Source organism: Sarcophilus harrisii, chromosome 3 (genome assembly GCF_902635505.1).
Source record: "Sarcophilus harrisii chromosome 3, mSarHar1.11, whole genome shotgun sequence".
Taxonomy (NCBI): domain Eukaryota; kingdom Metazoa; phylum Chordata; class Mammalia; order Dasyuromorphia; family Dasyuridae; genus Sarcophilus; species Sarcophilus harrisii.
Window position 1 is genome coordinate 27,475,426 of NC_045428.1, and position 26,927 is coordinate 27,502,352.

Genomic DNA, 26,927 nt, shown 5'->3' on the forward strand with positions numbered 1-26,927 from the left:
AGTCTCCTCTGGATGCAAAGACCAGATAGATGCCTGCTTGTGGCTCATTTTCTTCCAATTGCTTTAATATATTCCCATGTCATCCCATAAACTAGAGCAAGACTTCAAAACTCCCTTGGCAAGGATTAGGATCAGATGGCACGCTCAGCCTCAGTTTGACTAACCCTGTCCTAAATCAACAGCTTTGGCTCGTGCTTTTAAAGCAGTCCTGCCTCATTTGAAGAGGACTTGGCGTGGGACTTTGGCTCTGCTATCAGACTGGCCAGCCCTGCTCCCATCAACCCCAGTTTTCTCCACGCTCTGACAGTAGCCTACAAGGAGTAACAGGAGCCAAGTGAAATCTGATGCTGATTTTTAGTAACGCGTTTTTCTCCCCTCCGAGTCCTGAGATGCTACCGGGGATTTACAAGTTGTTTTAAGGCTGTTTTCAAGACAAGCCCATGGTATTTACATAGATATGTGGACGTGTGTAAAATCCTGTGTGGTTCTTTACAAAAGGTGTAGTATAAATGTTCTTTTATTACGAGAAGGATTAGAGAAAGGATGTTAAAACATATTTTGACCAGGCAGCCATATAAATGGCCACAGAAAAGAATGCATCCATTGTGAGGAATTCCCATCAGAGACCTTGGAAATCTCACATTGATTGAGTTGTGCTGGACTTGAAACATACTGAAAAACTTCCAAATGGTAAAATATTAGAAATACTTTTTTAAAAAAATATTTACCAGTTAAACACTAAAGTACTGTTTCTGGCTGACCTTTTCACAGTAGGTTTTTGCCCTACTTTTCTAAAAAGTAGCCAAGAAATAAAATGATTTTTAAATAGGAATTTGGGGGGAGGTAGGGGTTGTTATTTCACTGGGGGGGGGTCGTTGTTGCTGAATAGGAGGAACATTTTAGCTTATTTCAAATCTAGCTACTACACCCCCTGCCTCTGCATGGACATCATACTAATGGAGAACTAACCATTGTAAACAATGCCCTAGAGAATTAGTTGGCTACAGTCGAGAACTATCTGAGCCAACTTCAGTGATTTTCTTTACTACATCATTGCATTTTTGTCTGCCTGGGGATAAGAAGAGTCTCTTTTCGGAGCAGGTTGATGGAAAGTGCTAATTGTGCACACATTAGCTAATTGTTATGATTAGCTCCAAAGCGATCTAACCGTCCAGATTCCAAACATCAAGTGTGAGGATGCCTTATTACCACAGCCCTATGAAAACATTCAAACAATGAGAAGCTAATCTTCCAAATCGTCCAACCCAGTGGCGACTGGGCAAACACTTCTTTTAGAGCACAGACATTTAAAAAAAAATAATAATTCTAAATCCTGCCCCCACCCAATATTTCAGACATAAGTCTTCTCTCGTAATCATAAATGATCTGTTTTTACAAACATACCATGTCTGTCTTTGGAAAGATCAGGCAAAGCCAAGCTAAATAAATCCAGAAAAATATGCTAATTATCCACTGACAATTTGTGCTGCTTGGGAGGAGAGATAACACACTTTGGGGGTGTGGACAGGGGAGGGTGGCCATAAGGAGTGTAATTCACAAACTTATACTTAGATGTGTTTCTCTATTGTGTCAAAATCAAAAGAAGTGATTTGGAATATGGGCCATTCACTGTGAGAGGTCATTAGAAGAAAACGCCTAAATGTCGATGTTAAAAATGATGAGTTTTTCAATACTAAAAAAGCAAAAATAAAAGGGGGAAAGGGGGTGAAATCCCTTAGGAAAAGATAATGAGGAGCAAGTTCCTGGAGCCTGTCCTTGGTTCTATCACTGAATGTTAGGTAAATCATTTTCCCCAATAATAATAAAAGGGAGGAGTCAACTATCATTCCAAATAAAATTATCCCTTTCTTTCCACTAAATTCAGCAAATATTTCAGCATCTACTATGTGGAGAACAAACTACTGGGAACCAAGAGAGGTCCAAAAATACAGTAACATTTGGTCTGAGCCCTAAAAGTATTTGTTATATAGGATGGATAAAATACATATTGAAATAATTATAATACAAGCTAAAACATGAGCAGTTTATCATAGAGGCAAAAAAATTACTAAGGTTTTGAAATCATTTTGTTAATATTCAAGTCATTTATCATCAATAAAATTCATTTATTTCCTGAAACCACAGAACCTAATCTTCTATTAAACTTACACAGATTAAAAACAACAATTCTGTTTTATCTTGAAAGCTGTGCTTTTTGTCAATTCAGTGCTGAAAGTAACTTTTTAAGGGTTAAAAAACAGACAAAATTGTCATTTGGCATTAAACAAATAAAAGCATTTGATCAAATTCAATTGTTTTTATATTGGATTCATTAAAACCTTGATTTGTGTCTTTTAAACAAAACAAGCTTTAGTTTTAATTCTGCCTTTCCAAAAATGCCAAGTCTCTGAAATGTTTCTGCTTATAACTTCCAAAATATAGCTGTCTTCACTATGCAAAGGATTGTCATAAAGATTATAAGCTTATAGATCCAGAGCTGAAAAAGACTTTAGAAGCCATCAAGATTAGACTTTTTCTGTTTGAGCTCAGAAGACAATAAATAGAAGTTACTGAGAGGCAGACTTTTAGATTGGTGGGGGGAAAACCTTCCTTATAATTAAAAACATGCAAAAAATGAAATGGATTATTCCAGGAAATAGTGGGTTTGCCTTCATTGGAGGTCTTCAAGCAAAAACTGGAAAATCCCTTAGCAAGAATGAGGGGATCTTTATTCAATAATAATCAATGAAATTCTCATTCCATAATGGGTTAAGCTAGCTGGATCACTTTCAATTTTTAATTTTCATAACTTAGATTTAAATATATTTAGGTATATTAAATATATAAGAAGTTAAATATGTTACATATGATTATATATAATTATATATGTGATATATATCATTTAAATTTCTATAATTCTGTTATTTCTGGTTTTTGTCTTATCTGCCTTCCAGACTATAAATCCACAATGATCAAATGGCCCTCCTCACTCCTAGCCTACTGACCTTTTTCTTCCATGCCTTCCCCAATCCCTCTTTATTCTAATACCTTTCCTCCACTCAATATTCCCTATTTATCTTGTGTATAACTCACTTTGTATATATTTGTTTGTGTGTTGTGTACCCTCTTTAGATTGCAAGTTCCTTAAGGACAGGGATTGTCTTTTATCTCTTTCTATAATGCTTCGCCCAGTTCCTGGCATAAGGTAGGTGCTTAATAAATGTTGATTGATTGATAGCCACTGTTGATAACAACATGTAGCATTATCACCATAAGACACAGCCAACTGAATTGTGTCTATACAACAACAAAACATGCAATTGAAAACCGAAAAGTTTCACCAACAACGATAAGATTGATTTCTATTCAATTACAAACTCCTTTGACAGCAGGGATTGTCATTTGTCCTATTTGTACTTGCAGCATTCAATGTAGAATCACAAAGAAGCTGGAAGGGTCTCATACCTGGTCTGAATCTCTGATTTTACAGATGAGGAAATTGAGACCCAGAGGGGCTACATTTAATGGCTTCTCTAATAGTAACACATTTCCCTCGCAGAATACTTTGTAACTCTAATGAACTTCTCGTGTAATATTGTATCCTGTAGTTGTTTGTCTTGATGTTTTCTACTAGACTCCAATGACCACATCTCAGCCAAATTTCTATCTCCCCCATGCTTAGCACAGTATTCTATATATAAGAGTAGGCTTTGGGAAAGTTTTTAATTTTTATTGTTTTTTTTATCAATGTGATGCCTTGATTTTCCTTTCCAATTCCTTTGCCAGGCATGTGGCTTCTTACTGAGAATACCTAAGTTGCCAGTTATGAGTAGCAAACTAGATTTTTAAAAAAGAAGAAACATTTTTATTTTTGATTCATTTTACTTCATTTTATCCACTTTGTCTCTTGATATTTTCTGTCCATTCTTGATTTGCCAATCAAATTAATTTGATTTTCTAATTTTCCTCTCTGTATAAAAAAGAGGGCAAAAACTTGTTTACCTTAAGTTCCAATTTTTTTTCTCCATTTCAATGTGGAGGATGTCTTGGCCAATGGAAAGGAACACTAGATAGAGATAATTAATCTAAAGTTCAGAGCTCAAATCTACAACTAATAATACCATGTCAATATAACTCTAAAGCTAAAAATTAATTTGAGAAATTCAGGTAAATCTTTAGAGGACACTTCTTTTTTACACTTCACTTTATTGTACTTCACAGAGTTTTTTTAAACAAATTGAAAGTGTATGGCAGCTCTGCATCAGGCAAGTCTATTGGTGTTCTTTTCCCAACATGTGTTCATCTAGCATTTCTCTGTAATATTTTGGCCATTTTCAAAATATTTCAAACTTTTTTATTATTATTACATCTCTTAGGACAATCTGTGATCAATGATCTTTGATCTTACTGCCTCATTGTTTTAGGGAGCCATGAGAATGCCCAAATAAGATTTCAACTTTAATCAGAACAGCAGTTCCTTATTTCTCTCACTCTCCTAGATCTCCCTATTCCCTGAGACACAACAATATTGAAAATAGGCCAATTAATTACCCTACAATGACCTTTAAGTGTTCAGGTGAAAGGAAGAGTCGAGGGATGTGGAAATTTTCATTGCTGTCTTATTTTGAGAAACAGCCACAGTCAACCCAACTTTGGCAACCACCACCCTGATCAGTCAGCCATCAACATCCAGGCAAGACCCTCTACCAGCAAAAAGATTAAATCTCCTTGAAGGCTCAGAAGATGATTAACATTTTTAAGAAATAAAGAGGTTTTTTAGAGGATGTTCATTTTTAAGACAATTCGTTTACGTGCTTAATGGACTACAATGCAATATAACATATTTTTTATTTACACTGGAAAATCAAAATTCATGTGACTTCCTTTATTATGATATTCACTTTACTGTAGCAGTCTAGAACCTAATCTTCAATATCTCTAATGTATGCCGGTATTTAATAAAATATAAATAGTTCTTCATGAAATTTTATTTTTCCCCTTTTAAATGATCATCTGTGAACAAATACAAGCAGAAACTAGAAGCACCACCATAAGTTCCTTAACACTGGATTCCCCCAAAACAGGGCTATGTGGATAAAACATGTACAAGGTATGTTGAGAGAGATGCATACATCCCTGACTGAAGAGCTCAAGATGGTGATTTTTCACTTTTCTTCTCCTTTAGCAATCTCTAGACATCCTCCAGTATGGTGGCTTATCTCTGTTTCTTAAAAGTTCATTTGCCTTTCTTTTTACTTTGTCTTAAGTCAGAAGTCTTGATAAAAGCCACTACATCACTAATCTATGTGTGCTATTGCTCAAATACATCAGGGGTACAAAGTGTCAAGAGAAGGATTAAGAGGGAAAAGGAAAGATTTTAAATCTATAGGAATTTGGGGGGATTGTTCATTTGTTGCCAGATTCATTAAGGGGGGGGACTCAAAGCTGAACACATAGAATTAATGATTCATTTTTAAAACTTCCAAGAACTGAGAGAAAAAACTGATACCTGGAACCCTATAGGTAAGTCAAGGAAAGCACTACCTGGATTTTCAGACTGGGTTGATATTTGAGGTGATATTATTATCATTTTTTTGCTTTTTTTCCAGGCTAGATTCAAGAGGAAAACCCTTTTCAAAAAGAGATAAAGGAGTAGCTAAAGGGGAAATCTTGTCCAAGCAGAAGAGTATCTCTGTGGACACAATGGTAGGAATAAGAATGGGTAATTGCACTATTTACCCAGATCACACAGCATTGCCACCACATAAATGCTACATATGTTTTTTGGTCAACCTTAACGCCTCAATATTAATGTCACTTAATATGCTAATTCATAAAGCACTGTATACCTCAAATCAGTCTATACCAGATTTGTTGTCATTCAGTCTTTTTAGTCCTTTCTGATTCTTCATAGCCCCATTCAGGGTTTTATTGACAAAGATACTGGAGTGATTTGTCATTTCCTTCTCCAGCTTATTTTACAGAGAAGTAAACAGGGGATTAAGTGACTTTCCCAGGTTCACAAAGCTAGTAAGTGTCTGAGGTCACATTTGAACTCAAGATGAGTCTTCCTGACTCTAGGTCCAGTATTCTATCCACTGAGCAACCTAGCTTCCCTAACACCAGGTTCAATATTTATTAATTAATCTATCCATAGCTAGACAGAGTTCTGGGTATTTCTCATTTACATTCTATACCACTGGTATCAAACCAAAGGAAGAAGGAACACTAAACCACAGATGGGAATTTCTGTGGACTGCCTATTGACTTAGAAAACATGCTTTTGTATGTTTGTTTGTTTTTTATTAATCCATCAACACATTCAAATCAGATAGAAACTATTTGAATCTGGTTCAGTCATACTCTGGAATTTTGTGGGCCACATACAGCCCATATCTGACACCTCTGTTTTACACCAAGCCTTTTTCTAATTAAGGATCCCTCATACTATGGAAGGGGAAGGAAAGAAAGATCAAAGGAAGATTACATTATTGGATCTGAGTCTCAGGAAAAAAATATAAGCATTCACAGAACCTGCAAGAGAAACAAAAAGGATGTGGTTCATGATCCCTCCCTGCTCTCAAAAATCTTTCAGGGTAGTGAGAAGGCAATAGAAACACAAAATAAGTATAATAAACCTTCAGAGAAGTAAGAGATGAATGTAGACTAGAAGAAGTGAGGCTTGAATCGGGCTTTGAAAGAATGAGTTGTTAAGATTTTGACAGACAGCATGAATGCAACTAAGGCAAGAGCAAAGAACAAGGTGTGTCTGAGGGAACCTAATAAATAGTCCTGCCCAGTTAAAGTATTACACTTGGAAAATGGAAAGTTGGTATGTTGAAGCCATTTTATTGAGGCTTCAAATGGTAGGCTAAGAGAAATCAGGTCTGAAAACAGAGTTATAGACATCAAATAGAGCATAGGGCATTACAAAAAGATTAGAATCAAGAGAACTAGTTTCCTGTCCCTGGTCACTACCCATCAGTCCAGAATCAACTTATTTCATGTGTCTAGGATTCAGTTTCCCCATTTGGAAATTAAATTAGGTCAGAAATTCTTACCCATGTTTGTGTCATATACCAGATTAGCAGTCTAGTGAAACCTATGATCCTCATGTCAAAATAATGCTTTTGAATGTATAAAATTAAATATATAGGATTACTGGAATACAGTTATCAAAAATATATTTTTTCAAAAACAAATATATGAAGCTTGGGCCAAGAACTCTTGGAGGTGATGGCTAAGGTCTTTTCTAACCCCTGGTCCTGTGATATTTTGAAGTAAGCAGGTCTTAGGGAGAGACAGGAGTGATGAAATGTGGTTTTAAAAAACATGAAGGAAGGAACAAGGAAGCAAATAAATGAAGAACATGATCCAAACAAAAACAGCTCGAGTCACACAAGGTTACTTGTGCCCAATTTTCTTTTCAATGGACACTCTTTTTCTGGATCTCAGTTTCACCATATAATGATCCCAAAGATCTGTTCTATCTCTGAAAGTCTCTAAATCTAAATCTATCTCCACAACTTATTTTCATTTTGGCAAGAACCAAAGAAGGAAATCCCAAGATATACAACAGAATGTACATCCCTTTTGAAACCCTCTATGTATAGTCTATTTGGTGATTTTCACAGCTGTTTATGGGAGAGGTAAAACTAACCACCACCACCCAGACAGAAGTTTGCTGCTTTTTGTGTAATAACAGCAGTCAGAAATCTTGGCTCTCCCAAATCAGACCTGGTCTATAGCCCCAACATTATGGTGGCTCTGTTGCCACTACCCACAATCCTTGTTGACAGTCTAGCATGATGCCATGCATTTGAGTCCTTAAGAAATCTTATTTATGGAAATATGTTTCAAGTGATTACATATACATAATCTATATCAAATTGATTACTGTCTTGTGGAGGAAAGGGAAGAAGGGAGAAAATATTTTTTAATGAATGTTAAAAATTGTCCTTATATGTCATTGGAAAAAATAATTTAAATGCTATTAATAAAAAATATTATACAAGAAGGCAAGTAAAGAGGGAAGAAAAAACTTGGGCAGTACAAAAGGAAGAGAAGGGAAGAAGATTATAAAGAAAGGAAGAAAGAAGGAAGATATCAAAGAGAAGATTAAGGTTGAAAAAGAAAGGAAAAAGAGCAAGTGGAAGAGTCATTAAGGAAAAGGAAGAAAAAAGGAGGAAAGGAAACCAGAAGAGGAGAGAAGAGAAAGAAAAGGGGGAAAAAAGGAGCAGGAGAAAACCAGAAGGGAGCAAAAAGAGGAAAGAATATGAGGAGATTAGGGGAGAAAATACAAATTTTCATTCTTTTTCATTTTTTTTTAATGCTCCAAAGTTGAATGTTGTTTCACATGATCACTAAAGCTGCATTGTAAGTACTATAGTAAGGTTTCTTACTAAATAAAATCATATCAGATACCATCTGCTTCTATCATATCCATAGCCACATCTGGTGAAACACTAGAAAAGTCAGCATAATTAAGATTTAAAATTAGATCTTTAATATCGGTTAGAAGATATGACATTTGACGTACTTCCAACTCAAGGAGGAAGTTTTCTTTGATTGTCAATAGACATTTGAAAAAATGACTGGAATGTCTATGATATTTACACAATAGATCTAGAGAGGCCTTTAAACCTTTTGGAATCGTGGGGTCACAATAACTACTTTGTACAGAGAAGAGCCCTCTCAAAATTCCTGGGTTCAAAAATTCAAATAAAACCTAGACCTTCCTGTGGGTGGCTTTTACTCCTTAGAAAAGGAACTGATTTGGATTTGAATTTCAATCCAATTAAATTTTTTTTAACAATCTGACATTTTAAAACCTGTAGAAGAAGTTGGCATCTTTGATAAGTGGCTAGAGATAAACTTCTGAATCACTGGGACCTTTCTATTTCCTGGCAACAGCTGAAATCTTAAAAACATACATACAGATACCCTGTGAATAAATATGTACCCAGAAGCCTGGCAAAAGACTCGAAAGCCTTGATTTCCAAATAACCTCTTGACTTACTCGCCCAAATTTAATAATTCTGTGACTGAATGGCTTTTCAAAAGCCAGATTTGTCATACATGTAAATAAAAAGAGAATGGAAACTTGGCCTGCAGGTTCAGCGGGTGTTGTCCAAGTCTCTAGGACCACCATCTTAGAAAATCATCTGCTCTACAATGGAAACAAAACATGACATTAGAGCATCAGGAGCAAAAAAAGTAAAATTGGAACATGGTGCTAAGCTGGGGACAAAACAAGAAATGGCATTCTGGGGCTGGCTCTCTGAGAATTGCTCTGAGAATTCTTGGTTTGAATCATGAGTCTAGTTCTATTCAGAATCATAGGGCATAGCGCTTAAAGCTAGAGGCCATCAAGTAGAGAGATTACACACAATATATAGACTTATTCTCTTACTTTATAAATGGGTAAATTGAGGCACAGAATCCTTAGATGTTTTGCCCATGGTCACATATCCAACATGTATCAGAGGTGATTCTTGAAATTGGGTCTTTCTGACTTTTACTTAACCATTTAAAGAATGGAGAACTTAAAACAGGACACCCTCCTCTGATAAATACCCTAAATCATTGACGTCTTCTCTGGGAAACTCACTTCCCACCCCATCCTCATGAAAATGAGGCTTCCACATAATACTAAGAATGCCTGAACTATGGCAGAGCTCTCAGTCCTCTTCGTGAATCAAACACTAAAGATAAAAGTATGCTCCAAGCAAAATGCTCTTGCCCAGTCTGAGCTCTTGTATGCTCTGGACCCAGAACAACAAACATGGCAGATGAAGTGAAGGATGGGTGGCGCCATACCCCTTAGCAAAGATCCCAAAAGGAATGAGAAATCCCAAAATAAGCACTGTTTGACTTAATGTCCTTGAACTATTGGGCAACTAGCTATCACCAGGTAACAAAGTTAGCCTTAAAGGCAAACCCAAGCATTCATTACTGGGCTCCTAAGGAAAATAGGCAAGCAGCCTTTCACTTTAAAATCTTGAGAGTGGGCAAAGGCTTTGACTCCAGTTTAAACCTTAGGGGAAGGAGATTAATGTTTTCTTGTAAAATTTATTCTAAACTTTTCTCTGGAAAAATCAAATCCAAATCATCATACTGTTTTTAACGAAATATAAATACCAGTATCATCAGAGGAAGACTGAGATGAAAAATAATATTCCATCAAGACAAGAAACAGCTACCCATAGAATATAAGCTTCATATGGGCAGGAAGTACTTCATGTACCCAGAGTTTTGTACCCTGAGCTTTAAAACAAATAAGAACCTTTCTAGAAACCTCTTAAATGAAAATTAAAATGTCTTTCAACTCATCTGTAATCTTTTTCTAGGACAGATACTTTTGACTTACCATCAGTGAAGGTAAATCAAGGAAAAAATACAAAAAGAAAATCCTTTCCCAACATGATATACCGATCAAAGGTTGCCCTGAACTCAAATCTGCCCCCTGAGGACCACTGGCCAATTTCAGGATGGGAAAAACTTAAGATGCAGAAACGTGGTAGTGGGCAATTCATGAGCTAGGACTATCACTCTGAATCATGTATCTTGGGATTCGGATTGATGACTGATTTTAATTGATTTTTTTTAGTTTATATAACCTAAATTATAGAGAATATTTATCCCTTCTCCCTCCCTTTCTAACAAAAGAATAAAAGAATAAAAAAGAAGGAAAGTAATAGCTCAACAAACTCAACAAATCATCTTAGACTGACAGTATACACAACACTCTACCCATAACCATAGTCCCCACCACTACCTCTGATTTCTATGATCTACTCCTTTGACATGCTATAGAGTTGTCTGTCTGACTATTTGTGACCCCATTTGAGATTTTCTTGGCAAAAAGACTGGAGTAGTTTGCAATTTCCTTCTGCAAGTCATTTTGCAGATGAAGAAACTGAGGGAAAAAGAGTCAAGTGAAAGCAATACATTTTATATGTTTAAAAATATTATTCTGAGAAAGGTCCCAATAAACCACACAGGTTATACAGCTACTAAATGTCTGAGGCTGCATTTGAATTCAGGACAATGAGTCTTCCTGACTCCAGACATGATTACCAACCTGTCCTCTATGGAGACCTCTGCTGAAAGCTTGGGTTTGAGCCTTACCTGTAACACCTACTATCTATGTATCCCTAGGTAAATCTGTTAGCCTTTTACTGACAATAAGCCAAAAGTCCAATGTCACCCTGCATTGGGAGGGGGAGTTTCTTCACCAATGCATTTTCTATACCAATAAATCTTAGGTCTGAACCAAAAACAAAAAGCAAAAAAGAGACAGAGACAGTGGTATACCATGGTGGATAAAGAGCTGACCTCAGAGTTATGAATACCTGGATCCAGGTTCTACTGATACTGGCTGTGTGACTCTAAGAGGCTCAGTGTTCTAGGTAACTCTACTAAGACTATAAGAATGGGAAAATAATGTTTCCCAAATCATAAATCAGGTCTCAATCCATAATATCCCTATTCCTTTAACTGAAAAAAATATCCCATTCATTTCTAGAAGTGCTGCCAGTCCCACTGTGCTCAAAATTTCTTAAAACACAATGTTGCTTGAACTAGTCATTGTCAGGCATATGAGCATCTCAGGCACATTTTGGGGAGAATTGTGATAAAGGCATGATCTATCTAGAGATAGGTGTATGTAATGAATGGAAGCTTCCTAAACACAGCAATAAATTCATTGTTTCTATCTAGCACACAGAACACTCGAGTATTGCTTGTCAATTGATTGGTTCGTTGTCTCCAACTTTCCCCATATCAATTCAAATTGATTTAATGAACATATTAAGCACCCATCATATGCAGGTATTATATCAAGTGCTGAGGATATGAAAATTTTCAACTCCATACTCTCTGCCCAAAATTTATGGGAAAAGGCAAAGAGGAAGATATATGTTCACAGGTTTTTGTATCTAGCACCAAACCAGGTACACAATAGGTAGAACAGATCAATGGTGGGAAAAGGATAGAAAAGGTTCTCTGGGATAATTCAAGGGAAGAAAGGGTACTTTCAGCTTAATAGGATCAGAGAATGGGCTGCCAAAGAAAGAGGCACCAAGACTGAACCTTGAAAGAAGAAAACATTTAAAATAGGTATAATGAAAGGGGGAGGTCATTCCAGGGATTGGGAAAGGTTTGAACAAATGCATGGAGGTGGGAAATGATAAGCTTAGTTGGGGTGGAGGGAGAGATTCTATAAAATAATAATGTCTGTAGTATTTATTTCCCATTGATAATGAAAAGCACAAAAGAAATAGGATATAAAGTACTGTGTAAACTTTAAAAACATGATGTAAATAAAACATAATGGTCTAAGTATTCCTTCTACCTCAGGAGCCTGAAGAGTTAGAAGGAATACTTAGATCATTGCTACTACACTACCTGATATTTACATCATTTTTTACATTTTTCCCTGTCACAGTCACAGTCACAGTCTGAGGTAACAAAAAATAAAGGTTAATTATTAGTTTCTGATCTCATCCCAAAATAAATGCCCCTCAAATTCTTCATTTTTCTTTTTTGTGAAAGGAAGAAATAGAAAGGAGAAATTCCTCAGTTTCCTAATCTGTAAAATGGAGGTAATAACAATCCCTCTGCCATAGTTCTATTCATTTAATTGTTGTGAAGAGTAAAGTAGATAATTAACATGTTGAAGGACTCTGCAAAACTTAAAGCATCGCCATCAATTGGAGAATGGTTGAGTAAATTATGGTATATGAATGTTATGGAATATTATTGTTCTGTAAGAAATGACCAGCAGGACGAATACAGAGGATTGGCGAGACTTACATGAACTGATGCTGAGCGAAATGAGCAGAACCAGGAAATCATTATATACCTCAACAGCGATACTGTATGAGGATGTATTCTGATGGAAGTGGATTTCTTCAACAAAGACAAGATCTAACTTAGTTTCAATTGATCAAGGATGGACAGAAGCAGCTACACCCAAAGAAAGAACACTAGGAAATGAATGTAAACTGCTTGCATTTTTGTTCTTCTTCCCAGGTTATTTATACCTTCTAAATCCAATTCTCCCTGAGCAACAAGAAAACTGTTCGGTTCTGCGCACATATATTGTATCCAAGATCTACTGTAATCTATTTAACATGTATAGGACTGCTTGCCATCTTGGGGAGAGGGTGGAGGGAGGGAGGGGAAAAATCGGAACAGAAGTGAGTGCAAGGGATAATATTGTAAAAAATTACCCTGGCATGGGTTCTGTCAATAAAAAGTTATTTAATAAAAAAAAAAAACTTAAAGCATCATAGAAATGTTTGTTGTTGTTGTTGTTGTTGTTGTTAAGCATCTAAGTGGTACAATGGATGGAGCACTGGACCTAAAATCAGGAAGACTCATCTTCCCCAGTTCAAATCCAGTCTCAGATGTTTACTAGTTGGGTGAACTTAAGCAAGTCATTTAATCCTATTTGCCTCAGTTTCCTCATCACTAAAATGAGTTGGAAAAGGAAATGAAAAACCCCTCTAGTATCTTTGCCAAGAAAATTCAAAAAGGGGTCATGAAAAATCAGACCAAATTGAAATAACAACAGAAATTATTATTATATCAAATTCTGAGAAATAGATTCAATGTCACTCATACATTTCATTATCAGGCACATCGGTCAAAGCAGCAAGGTCACTTTTGGGATACTCAGCACTGCATCTTTGAATATTACAGATAAATCCCAAGTGTCCAGTCTCCCCTCTACAGGTAAGACTGATTGGTCTCAGGCTGTGTTTTTCCTTTATGATGGTGAGGTTGGTATGCAAAATATTGCTCCTATAGAAAGTTTGAGCAGCAACATTGGCCCAGTGGTGAAAGAAACCATCAGAATGCGCCCAGTCATGGACTTTGATCTCAATATACCATTTTTGACATGAAAATCTTAACTGAAAAAATAGGTCATTAGTCAAATTTATAAAATAAATAGAAGCATGGAGATCTATTCAGAAGTCCCTGCTTTTGTGAAATAAAGTTATCAACTGATGAAATGAAGTCATAAGCTGGTCATGTGAAGCCACATTTCCCATAATGTATTGGGCTTTTTTTTTTTAAGGAAAAAATATCACTCTATACCTTTGTTTCTTCCCCGTGTGTTGACAGCCATTTAACATGAGACAATCATCATTCCGAACAGTCCTATGACTCACAGCAGGGAATGACTGCCACTCGTGGCAAATCTGGGAGTGGGTCTGAATAGCTTATTTTCCTGCTCCAATAAACTATGACGAGTCATTCAACAGATTTTTCTTTTGTTTCTTATTACTTTGCAGCATTGAAGAAAAATTTGAAAAATCAGAGAAATAGCTAAATGGGCCACTGCTTTCAAAACTTATTTAGCCTTTCTCATTTATGTCAAGATGGTGATCATTCACTTTCTCCAGTGGTTTTCCTGATCTAGCTGGGTTTTCCCCCCAGTCTTTAGGTAGACCTCCCAGAACACAAAACTCATACACACTCACATAAGGAAAACTCCCAAGTCTAAATCACCTTTCCTTTTGTCCCTGATCACTGTGCAGTGTGTTCTTTGACTATGCTAACCTATGAAACAAAGCTAGAATTTGTAACTTAACTTAAAAAGTAAACCTACTAAGTACACTAGATGGATGGTCATGAAAAGGGGTTTCTGTTGTTTTTTTAGTTTAGAAATGTTGACAAGAATCTCGAGTTGTACTAATTTTATATCATTAAAACCATACAGCAAGTATCTCAACACCCACTTAGGAGTTCTGGGAGCTTGCCCAAAATTTGACTTACATGAAATAACAATGAGGCCCTTTGGCCATTCTTCACATATTGCTTTGATTAATGGACTCTTTAAAAGTATATACTTTTTAATGTAGAAGTTTGAAGTAATTAACCATTATCTCAATGGATAGAAGAAGGGGGAGGAAAAGAGTTTGAATCTAAAAATAAAATGAAATTGAATCTTTAAAAAAAAATGAAGATTTACAGTGCCCTAATAATGAGAGGAATCTAATTATAATGGTTTCCAAAGGATCACAGTCTCATATAGTCAACTGAAAGGGACCTAATTGCCCATCGGATCGATAATCCCCATTTTACAGATAAGGAAATAGAGAGGTTAATTGACTTGTGTCTGAGGCAAGATGTGAACTCAAGACTTCTGGATTCCAAGAACACCTCTGTTAGTTTAGGATCAGATTCCCCTAGAACTTTGAAGAAAATAAGCATTTATATGTAGTAGTTTAATAAAATATTTATTGGAGGGGTTGTATTTTTTATATTGTATTTTGCATTTTTGTCAAAGTAAAAAGTAGATGCTCATCAATGGAAGAATTTTAAGTAGTGGTTCCTGTATGTAATAGACTATTATCAAGTTCCAAAGAAACTGTTCCCTTGTCTGCATTGCTCTCTGACCACCTATAATATAAAATGGTGGCAGCACAAGTCACTTCCAAGCTGGTGGGAGAAGGGGAATTATCCTTTGTTTCCCACTTTCCCATAAGTGGGAAGCAACTGAGAGTCTCCTCTCCCATATTTGCATCTCATCTATTCCTTCTGTCCCTCTGATGGGTCCTTCTGACTGGTAGGCTGGTCCTTCTGACTGGTTCCCATTTTTTTCTTCTAAATATATTTCCCTATATTATCATGTTGTATAATCTTGCTGTTGCCATGTACAATGATCTCCTGGTTCTGCTCCTTCACTTAGCATCAGTTCATGTAAGTCTCTCAGGCTTTTCTGAAATCATCTTGCTGATGATTTCTTACAAAACAAGAATATTCCATAACAGTCATATATCACAGTTTACTCAGCCATTCTCCAACTGATGGGCATCTACTCAGTTCTACCTCCTTGCAGGGCCTCCATCTAAGGAGGGGGCCCTGCATAATCTTCTCTCCATTTCCCACTAGCAACAACGCTTTCTGAATTTCTGCATCACACCCTGAGTACACTCTTGCCTACAGTTTCTGCCTCCCTTCCCCAATTCACACACACTCCTTTCAGCTTCCTTTGGTGTATTGCCTTCATCCATTAAATTGCAAGCACCTTGAGGGCAGGAACTGTCTTTCTTTCCTTTTATATATGTATGCCCAAAGTTTAGCAAGGTGCTCCATACATAATAGATGCTTAATAAATGTTTATTGACTAACAAATGTAGAAAGTGATCAGATCTTCTAGGACATTTTTAGTCTTGCAAATGAAAATCCTCAATTAGAGTCAAAGAAAAGGGAATGGGAGGTGACAGTTTGTTCTTGACACCCCATATCATACCCCATATATGAGAACATATTTTATCACTTAAAATAATGCTAAAAATTTTCAGTCAATAAACATTTATTAAGCATGCTGTGGCAGGTATTGTGTTAAATGGTTATGTATTATTATCCAAATAGAAATCCTTGTTTCTTTCAAGATTTAGTTCCCAAGTCATTTTCTACGTGAATATTTTTTCTGATTATTCTGTTAAAATGATAGTACTTCCTTCTCCTCCACCTCCTACTCCCCACCCCTAAAAATTTACCTTCTATTCACTTTATATGTGTGAACATGTTCTCTCCCCTGATAAACACTTTGAAAGCAGGCTCTATTACATTTTTGTCTTTGTAGAACCAGCACCTGGCGCAGTACCTGGCACACAATGAGTACCCAATAAATGCTTGTTGTCTGATTTATACTTAAGAAAAATTGTGGGTTAAATAGGATATACGGACTAATTTAGGAACCAAATTACCATTCACAATTGTATTTCTATAGTTCTATAGTAAAATGTTATTCTAAGTGTCCAAAAAACAAATCTGCAAAATCTCATAAGCTAGATATTAACTATCCAGTATATTTCTAAAGAAAAAGACATTTTCAGATGGAACAATCTAAACTTTCATCTAACTCCTACTGCAATCTCTCCCTCTCCCTCCCCTTCTCCCCCTCTTTTTCTCTCCCCCTTTTCTCTCTCCCCTTTTTTCTTTCCCCTTTTCTTCTCTTCTCTTCTCTCTCTCTCTCTCTCTCTCTCTCTCTCTCTCTCTCTCTCTCTCTCTCTCTCTCTCTCTCCTCTCTCTCTCTCTCCCTCTCTCTCTCTCCCTCTCTCTCTCACACACACACACACACACACACTTCAATGATAAAATAGCTACATTCCATAAAATTTTCAGCTGATGCTCAAGATGTCTCTGTCTTCTGAGATCAGACTGTACTCACAAAAGCCCAACTTCCTGTACTGAAAGTTTAACAAAAATCACTCCCTATTTTCATTCTTTAAATGCTTCCTGAGATCAGGGAAGTTTCCAAATCAATGAGCATGATACCTTAAGCATTCTATCATAGCCTGCGAATTTTTCAACCTTGTTTCAATGCTATCTTGTTGGCCAGTTTCCTATCCCATGCATTCAATCAGACTTTCTCTAGGTCATAGCAGTAGTCTGAAGCCAACCTAGATGAATATTTTTAGGAAATTCTTTCTGACCATTCTCTGTAAACAAGAGATTGAGAGGATTAAGATAGGTCATGCAGGGATTTTGAGTCCTGTTATACTAATTTGGTCTCCTTGACTTTCTTCCAATCAGAAGAAATACTCTGTCTTTTTATATGGAATTATAAAATTGTGCTTTCCTTTTACAAATGTGATCACACTGGGCATAGTATTTTCACCTTTGTGTTTGTTAGCTTATTTGTTTTCTCTTTCTCATGATTTTTTCCCTCTTTTGGTCTGATTTTTCTTGTGAGCACAGAGAATGTGGAGATGTGTTTGGAAGAACTGCACACGTTTTGTTTATATTAGATTGATTGCTCACTGTTCAAGGGAGGAGGAAGGGGATGAGGGAGGGAGAGGAATTCGGAACATTGGATTTTGCAGGGATGAATGTTGAGGACTATCTTTGCATATATTTGGGAAAATAATTAATTAATTTAATTTAAAAAACATAATCTCTCTCTCCCTCACATACACACATACACACACACACACACATTTCAGAAAGTAAGATGCGCATATATTTGCCTGACATGGTTTAAATTGCCCCTCCACTGGACTTTGAAGGAGAAGAAAAGAGAGATCCATGTGTTTGTATTACACCAGATGACCCAGATGAGCAGAGGGTCATCATCCACCCCTGAATTGCTCTTTGCTGTAAGACAAATCACAAAGGCAGCTTTCATCAAGGCATCATGGAAGAGTAGGAAAGCTGTGAGATGGAGTCTGCAGACATTACTCTCCTTCCTGCCCTCAGCCAAACCAGCCTCCTCTTTTCCCCACACAGCACTCCTTCACCTTTGTGAGTGGTGTCCCCCATATGGAGAAGGTACTCCCCTTTACCCCATCCCTTTCTTCCTTCAAAAGGGAGCTCAAGCACCCCCTTCTACAAACATACTTTTTTCACAATTCCTCCTCCCCCAACCATCAAAGTGCCCCCCTTGGATTTAACTCCTTTCCATTTATATTCCCTATGTTTATACCATAAATACTTACACTTGCACTCAGTGTATCCTCTGCCCTAATGGAAGTTTCCTGAGAATGAAGATCATTTCACTTTTTGAATTTCTATTCCCAGTAGTTAGCACAGAGCCAGCACAAACTAAGCACTTAATATGTTTGTTGATTCCAATAAATGTTTTTTTTTTATTGGTTGATACGAGGACATGGGTTCAGATCCTGGTTCTGCTGTTTATTGTCTATGTGACAGTAAGTCACCTAACTATCACAGCCACAATCTCCCTCTCTGTAAAATGAGGGGCTTGAATTCGGTGACTTCGAAAGGCCCTTTACCCCTCGAAATTTATGATATTAGGAGCAACAGAAGGGGGGAGGGTATAACTTAATGGCTGCAAAAACTCCAGAAAAGTGAATATATTTCACACATTTAGAAAATGAGCCTTTCAGCAGTGGCAGCTTTTTTCTTCACACACTATTAATGAGAGAACTAGTTCATCTTCTTCCATTACAAAAGGGGAGACCATGATAATTGTGTGCTTCCCAGAGATGTGAGAGGGCTTTATCAGCATTTTCAAATAGTCTTGAAATCTCTGCAAAGACCCAGAGTGAAAGTAAAGGAAATAGAGGAAAGACAAAGGGAGCGGAAGGGAGAAAAGGAAAGAGGAAAGAGTGAAAGAAGAGGAAAGGAGGGGAGAGCAAGACAGACAGGGGAAGGGAAGGTTACAGAGGAAAGAGAGAAGAGACGGAGGGAGAGGGAAGGAGAGTATACCCTGGTTATCTTATCTTGAAAGGGGCAGAAATTCCTAAGGTTCTCTCTGCCTGACCCTCCTACAAACGACTATTCTTTTGTTCCAGCAGAGGGTGCTCCCTGGCAGCTAGCCCAGAATCCACAGGTGATCCATGGTACAGGAGGTGCCCAAGAGCTCTGAGATTCTGCTGGATGAAGCAGAATCATACAAGCATACAAGCAGATATTTTTTCCTCCCTTCTTTGTTGAATGCTTCAGGAGCTCCTCAGAATTTAGCCCTGCCTCATTCTAGGCACTTCATTCGTTCTAGTGTGAAGCGTCCTGGATAGAACAACAACTAAGAGACAGGCCAAGTGATTCATGGATCACTCCTGGGAGTTTCAGATGGTTTTAGGACAGAATGAAATAAAAGAGGCAGAGTCAGCTGTCAAAACTAAGAAAGAAATGTTTGGTGAAAACAGCAGACCTAGGAAACGCAGACCTGACCACTGTTCTGGGCATTTCAAACAGTTGTCCTTCTTCTATGTCATCCCTTCTCCTTTCTTGAGGAAGCAAGATTGGAGAGGTAACATTGGCTTAGGCAGGGCCTGCCAGGGAGTCCAAAACAGCTCACCCCAAGCTGAGAAGTTTCCCACAAAGCATTTCAAAAGCTCCTTAGGAAGATGAGTCTGTCCATTGTGGCAAAAATGAATGACGTGCCTTTTTAATCATGGGAAGGGACTGAACAGGTTTGAGAAAATGAAAAAAAAAGAAAAAGAAAAAGTCATGGGCCTAGTCTCAGCCAGTTTTTAAGATGTATATATAAGACTGAATGAATGAAAAAAGCACTTATTAACTACTTACCATGTACAAAGGGAAGAATAAGACAGTGACTACTCACAAGTAACTCACATCCTAATGGAGAAGATCAGGAAGGGGGAAATCTGATGGAAAAGGCTGCCCAAGCCAGGTGCTGATGAGACACCATTTTGTAATAAGGAAGGTATGCCATCTTGGAAGCTGCGCCATCTTGGAAGCTTCATCATAGAGAAAGCATTAGTGTTTTTCTGACTCTGATTCCCCTTCAGAAGTTTTTACATTTGAAGGAAAAATCCAAACCTAACAAGCAAACAAGCATTTGGATCACAGTTCATTTTCAAAAGATCAGCAAATGAGGGAATGGATCTCTTTAGAGAAATAGGGGGCTACAGGCAGAGAATGGTGAAGGTACCCTCATTTGCTGATGAGGTTTCTAATATTATCCACCATGAAATGCATGAAATGAAATTCTCCTACAACACACTGGACAAGTGACCCCCCAGCCTTTGCTTGAATAACTCCAAGAAAAAGGAACCTTTTACCCCATAATTCCATTCCTCCATAATGAGTTTTTCCCACTTTCAAGGCTAAACTGGACTCTGCTATTTCCATCCATTGTTCATGAATCTGCTTTCTTGGGTCAAAAAGAATAAGTCTATATAATTTAACATATTTAAAATGTATTGGTCAACCTGCCATCTGGGGGAAAGTGGGGGGGAAGGAGGGGAAAGTTGGAACAAAAGGTTTTGCAATTGTCAATGCTGAAAAATTTCCCATGCATATATCTTGTAAATAAAAAGTTATAATAAAAAAAAAGAATAAGTCTAATTTCTCTTCTTCATAATAACCCCTGGAATAATTGAACACCATCCTCAGTCTTATCTCCTCCAATGTAAACATCCTCAGTTCCTTCAACAATCCTGATATAACCCAGACTCAAAGCTCTTCCCCTTCCTGATTGCTACCCAGTCTGTGGTTTAGTAAAATCCTTCTTAAGCCATGGCTCCCTGAACTGACCGCAATACTCCAGAGGAGGTCAGGGTATCATGGGCCATTCTCTCCCTATACAGAGAAGTGATGCATCTTTTGAGACAACCCAAGATGGCAGTAGCTATTTTGGCTACCATAACCTATGGCTGATTCATTAGATTTTAAGTTCACCAAAGGATCTTTTCAGAATAAATGCTATCTGTCACATCTCCCCATCTAGTCCTTATGGCATCATTTTATTTAACCAAGGGTAACTCTTTACTTTTATCTCTGTTTAATTTAGTAAAGGCAGCTCAATGCTTTCAGATGATTCTTTTGGATCCTGATGGTCATCTACTGTGTTATTTAGCCCTCCCAGCGTGGTGTCACCTATAAATGTGATTAATATGGCATTGATGCCTTTCTCTAAGTAGCTGACAAAAACTTTAAATGTCACAGGGTCAAACACAGATCCCTGTGGTACTTCACTAGAGACCCACACACACTTTGTTGATTTTGATCCATTCGTTTCTTAATTACCCAACCAGTTTTGAATTCTTCTAATGATATTCTATCCTAATTCTTAACTCTCTTTTCCCAGAAGAATAGTAGGAGATATTATTAAATCTAGGTAAATGGTAGAGAGAATTGGAGAGAGGCACTCAGAGAGATATTGCAAACAGAAGCACAGAGAGACAGAGAAAAACAGAGATCTCACAATCTTAAGCAAACATCAGTGTGTCTAATGAAACCAGGATTGAGTTGGAGGGGGAAAAAAAAACCATTTCAGGTAACCTGGTGTTTTTCCTTCTCTTTAATAGGAAACTAAGAGGGTAGCAAGGATTCTGGGTAATTCTGTTTTTTTGGCTTTCTAGTCAACTTGCCCATCAAACCAAAACACTCAGGGTGACCTGGTCAAGAGCTATCAGAGTCTAAACAAAGAAGCCAAACCCCAACCAAGGTGGAGTCTTTTTCCAGGCAGCCCATCACCCAGTAGAATACATTGTTCACAAGACCTTCAGAGTTCACATAAGAATTCAGAGAGGTGGAAGCAGACAAAATAGCTAGAGGGCCAAACAGTGAGACAGGAAGACTGGGATGCAAGTCCCAGGTCTGATGCTTATGGACTCTGGGTAATTATTCAATCTCTTGCTACCCCCCCCCCCGCCGGTAACCCTCAAAAACTGTACATCAAAATGAGTTGCCAATTGTATCAAGCAATTAGAAAAGTGTCCCAAAGTCTGAATATGAAAACTGGTTCCAATTAGGCTTCTCCTGATGCTCAGAGGCTCAATCCCTATATATACTGACACAGAAACTCTATTTTGTTTTGTTTTGTGACCTGGGCTTAGGCAGGGTTGGGCTCGCCATATTGGTGCCATACTTTGTGCAGATACCAGATGGGCTTTAAGCCTTACTGCAGTTCAGTAACATCCTCATGTGGAATGACCCATTGAGATCCCTTTTCTAAGGTATGCTATCCACAGTTAATAGCCAATAAGTTATCAGAGGAAGGCTCTTTGCTAATATCAAATGAAACACGAATCAGGGAATTTTAGAGAAAAAAAAAGGACTTCAGGGTCATGTAATTCATCTGCTTCATACATCTGAGAAAACTGGAGGCAAGGGAATTGACCACTTGAAGATCAGACCATTCCCCATGACAGAGTCAGGAACCCAGGTCTCTGAATTCTCAGGTCAGTATTCTTTCTTTCATTGAGCTCTGTGATTTCGTGGGGTAATCAGATCATAGATTTATACTGACCTCTGAGTAAGGAAACTCCTTCTGCCATGCAGATAAGTGAATGCTTGTGAACTTAAAATTCTAGACTTAGCTAAGACACTGAAGTAAAGTGACTTGCCCAGGGTCATACAGTCTCTAAGCTTCAGAAATACAACTTGAACTTTCCAACTTCCCAACTCTGAAGCTGGCTCTCTCTATACTATGTCACTCTGTTTCTCAAGCCCATGTCCTTCTCACTATATCATTGAGTGATCATCTCAGGGATTTTGGCAAGTTAGGGTTTGTTATTTCTATTCTGAATAACATTGTTCTTATTAATAACAATGAAACAACCCTATTGAGCATAAAAATAAAGTCAATGGGATACAATGGGAAAATATTGAATGGGAGACTCAAATGACTCAATTTTAACATCCTGCTGTTGACTTCAGTGTGAACTTTGGCCAAGGCACAGCCCCTTAATGAACCTCAGTTTCCTCAATGATAAAATGAAATGGAATAGACAATCCCTAAAGTCCCTTTCAGCTCTGAGTCTGTGATCGATTATATCTCTCGTATTCACATCATACTCTGCAGAAATGAAAACAAACAATCAGGTGTGGAGTTGGGCTACAAGTTCACAGCATACTGTTGTTCACAGTGATCTAAAGGCAGAGATTAAAGAAATGGATGTCACATATACAAAATGGCAATTCCCAGATGTTGATCAATATTGGATTATTTTGCATGAATTAATGACACTAACAGAAAGTAGAACCCTTAAGATCCACACCCACTGGAGCAAACTGAAGAGACTGTTAAAAGTCTGTTAGAATACCAGCTCCCCTGAAGTCTCCAAGTCAGTCTCAAGTTTCCAGAGTCTTGCTCCAATTGGAGATGGGGGCAGAATGGGGAGGGGAGCTATTTCAGTAAATGAAGATTTCCAAGAAATGAAAATGGAAGGCAAGAGCTTTCTCCAGTGTGAGTGTATTTCTGATCCTTTACTAAGTGTACAAACAACCCAAATTACCGGGGTGTGTGAAGCCCCCTTGTGGAATCATATTTTTTCAATGAATTTGAAAACAAACTCTTAAAAAAATAAAACTACCTTCTTAACAGGGGGAGCTATCTCCAGCCTGATGAACCAAAGTCAGATTTAGCCAGGAACCTTTTCTGAACACCCACAACACGGATGATGGACCAAACTTCTCCTTCTTTTACAACTAAAATCATAGCTCCAAAATGATTTTCTTTGAATCCAGTCTCCTACCATGACTTCCAAAGAAACGCCACAATGAAAACCTGGTCAGATTGTCTCTGTCTCCATTAATTCCATGTTGCTTTAACGTACCCGTCCCCCTCTGTTATTGGAAGAAGGAAATTAAGCAGCATAACTTGCTTTACCTTTCTTTACTTTGGGGGAGGAAAATGCCTTCCCATATCCAAAGATGATGTCATCTATGGAATTCATGAGCTCGGTGCCAAGTTGGGGCAGGGGGGAGAAAAGGAGCCGATTTTTCATTTCTTTCCGGGAAAAATTTTAAAAGGCACTTTTTTGACACCATGATTTTCCTAGGCCCTGTCCAGATGCAAATGAACCAAAACATGGCCTGTGATGTTTTTGTTGGTTGTTGTTGTTGTTTTTTTAAACTCTCAGCAAAACTTTTTTTTTATATACTTTCCCCGACGTGCACAGCTACGGTCATTAATTTCAATGTCACATTATGGTTTTTGGCTGAACAGACAGTATGTATGTATGGATGGGAGCAAACGAAACAAATGCATTTTGTATTCAAATTTATACAACTCCATACATTTTTATGCTGTTTATTTGAAAATTAATTTTGGCTTAGGCCTCAGAGACAGCAAATGTTGTCAAGATTTGAGGGCTACCTGAAAAGCCTTGGGGACAGCATTACCCTTATGCATAAGAAACAGCAAAATAAAATAGAAATAAATGAATTTCCAAATACGTCATGGCTAATCCCTTGAGCTGACCTACAAATGAATTATGGAGGTTTTGCTACAGGACTGAGTAGATCGGGTGATTTCACGGAGAGATTTATCTTATTTTCCAACTTATTTTCATATCTTATTTCCTTTTCTTTTAGAATTAGACTGTAAATAAAAAGCTAAGACTGAATGAAGCTCCCTTTCCCCGAACTCAGATTGGATTGATAAATTAAAATGGGGCGAGATGAGTTTTGTATGGCCCATCCTCAAGGATTTGGGAAATTTCACCCGATGCAAAACAAGGCATTAATTTGGAGAGGCCTTAGCTACTTACGATGCTTAGGGTTCTGACAATGATGAATGGCATCCCTCCAAGCAAATGGTAATTTCACCTTTTGTGACAGTACTTGAGAGCAAAAGCGACTTTTGTTAGAATACCAGCTACCCACAAAGACTCCACAATCCTATTGAGCGGGAGGCTGTACCTGAATATCAGAAATCCTTCATTGTTTAAGTATCATCTGATATTCTTGATTGGTTCCAGACTGAAGGTTGCAGTTGAATTAGGGAGAAGGGAGAGGTTAAGTCCTAACCTTGAAAGATTTAGCAGCCATTGAAACACTTGCCTTTGGGCACTTATTGGCCTGTATTTATCCAAAAAAAGAAAAAAAACTTTTCAATTCAATGAGGGGAGGGAGACAACACAAAACTTGTCACATTCATCAAGTGAAGCCACTGGAAAGACATCTACAGAAGAACACCCCAAAAGCATAATCTTTCAGAAGAGCTGATAGAAATGGTAATTGGATGGGTCAGGAATAATACTGCCAAAGCAGGGATAGTCCGGAATATAACTAAAACATCAAGGTCAAAAGAACACAACGGGGAAACCTTTTTCATATATTAAAAATGGATTCTTCTCTTTGATGGGAGGCAGAAGTGTGTGTGTGTGTGTGTGTGTGTGTGTGTGTGTGTGTACCTGTTGCTGACCGTAACCTATATCTGCCCAGAAAGCTCTCAGAAAGAGCCTTTTGAGTTTAGAAAACATTACATATCAATCTCCCTTCCCACCCCCACTTCCCATTCCGCTCCAGCCTGTAGGAAAGTGTCATCTTAAAATGTGCTCAGGGAGAATCAACATCAAAACCCAGTATGTTTTTAAGGGGGGGTGGGGAGATAAAGAGAGAGACAGAGACAGACAGACAAAAAGAAAGTGAGAGAGACAGAGAAAGAGAGACAAAGAGTAAGAAAGAGACCGACACAGACACAGAGCAGGGACAGAGATAGAAACAAGCAACGCACATGCATTCATACACAGAAAGAGAGAGACACAGAGAGACACAGAGAGAGACAGAGAAAGAGAGAGACACAGAGAGAGAATGAATATGAACAAGAAAGCCCACTTCTATCTTTTTGGTCTTCAGGGACCACATACTCAGGAAGAAAATATCTTTCAAAAGTCCTCCCCTAAGGGGCCGAAAAAATCTCCTGGAAGACTGGCAGAGAATGTTAACATTGTCTCCTAAAAAGGGAACAGAAATGATGAATCATAAAACCTGATTGAGCTTCTTCCTGCCGTCTTGACTAATGAGCTAATCAGGGACAGTGAGCAAAGAGATCCGTGTAAACAGATGAGCTGGGCAGTGGATGTGACATTGTCCTGTTTTTATCTTACACAAACACCTCTGGCCTGAACTTTGCAGGCCTTTGGCACCCGGTGGGAAGGGGGGTGGAGCGGGGCGGAGGGAGGGTTGATATTCTGGGCCTGATCCAAGCTGGGAAAGCAAGGAAAGCACGGAAGGGCCACAGAGCTCAGGCTGGTAGGAATGCACGGATGCAGGTGTCTCCTTGCTGAGGAAGACATCAGCGAAGGGGAAAATGACCTGTGAGAGGTCACTTGATGCACGCTTGCACGCACACCCCCCCCCCACACACACACACATAGCCTCCTCTGATGCCCTTCAGAGCTAAAAGAAACACTGATGACCATCCAAAGCTCAAGCCAAGATTTCTCCACCGACCATCCGGATGAAGCCAAATGAAACAAATGCTGGAGACCGCCATTCCTGTGCAGGATTCTAAGGAAACCATGCTCCGACAGCTCACTGAGCGCCTACAACTTTCTCCTGAAGAGTCGCAGTGATGGGAGATGAGAGATGGTGTTTATTTGTGCTGGTGAATCCATATCATATATCCCGGATGTGACACCGCTATTGTTAGCAACTCCTAATCTATTCAAAGTAATAGGCTCATCTGGATGTTTCCCCCAGGTACCAGAAGAACAATCTCAAAGCCCTCAAACAATATGTCATTT

At 38.1% G+C, this 26,927-nt stretch overlaps 1 protein-coding gene across 5 annotated transcripts in view; it reads right to left on the reverse strand.

The window, feature by feature from the left end:
- MECOM (MDS1 and EVI1 complex locus) overlaps positions 1–26,927 on the reverse strand; it is a 668,000-nt gene that overhangs the window by 531,621 nt on the left and 109,452 nt on the right. The window lies entirely within an intron of this gene.